The 811-nt window shown below is 61.3% G+C and overlaps 1 protein-coding gene across 7 annotated transcripts in view; it reads right to left on the bottom strand.

Annotated features, from left to right (window-relative positions):
* LOC113202709 (vanin-like protein 1) overlaps nucleotides 1-811 on the bottom strand; it is a 30512-nt gene that overhangs the window by 3868 nt on the left and 25833 nt on the right. The gene's annotated exons all lie outside the window — the stretch shown is intronic.

Here is an 811-nt window from a genome sequence, read left to right on the forward strand (position 1 = left end):
CCGCCGGACCGAGGGCCCCCTCCCTCCGGCCGCCGCCCGCCCCCTTTGGAAGCTGCGCGCCGCGGGCACCGGACAGGCCTGGAGGATCATTATGTAGTCATTCATACTAAGGAGCTCCGAGCCAGAGAGCCCTGCTGCACCAGACGGCGCCCGCGAGCGGGAGAAGCGGAAGGAGGGTGGGGGGGATGCAGGTGGAGCCTCATCTAGATGAGTCTGGGGCCTGTCTGGAGCGTCGCTAAAACTGTTTCTGTCCGTACACATTTTTTGTTTACCCAGTTAGTTAAATTGTTGTTGTTTTTTTAATTTTACAACGCGTGCCTATGGTTATTTAGTGAGCGGAAATGAAAATAATCTCGACCTCCTCTCTCGGGAGAGGTCAATTATTACCGCTGCTGCTCATCCGAATCGAACCGGCCGTCAAGTCTGTTGTGCTGTGAGCTCCATCTGTCCAGGTGCGATTGCACTAGCTGCCACGCCCCACTGCGCCCCGCCCCGCCCAGCCCTGTTGCGCCCATGCGCTTTGGTCCCGCGCTGGGCCGGGGTCGGCCTCGGCCTGGGCTCCGCGGTCGCTCCGCGGCCATCAGGACCAGTTTGGTGGCTGGCTGATCCAGACCTTGGCCTTGTAATTGGGTCACAATCCTCGGGACCAGGACGACGACGACCAAACAGGTTCGGAGGAGCGACGACCTGCGGAGCAGTGTGGGCAAAATACCTGAAAAGAAAAAAGTGTGAGTGTGTGTGTGCGTGAGCGCGCGCGCGTCCAGTGGGCCCGCAGCTCCCAGCTAGGGCGCGGCGGCGGGGCGGGGTGACG

The sequence above is a fragment of the Frankliniella occidentalis genome, unplaced genomic scaffold, assembly GCF_000697945.3.
Source record: "Frankliniella occidentalis isolate FOCC.00 unplaced genomic scaffold, Focc_3.1 Scaffold9, whole genome shotgun sequence".
Taxonomy (NCBI): Eukaryota; Metazoa; Arthropoda; class Insecta; order Thysanoptera; family Thripidae; genus Frankliniella; species Frankliniella occidentalis.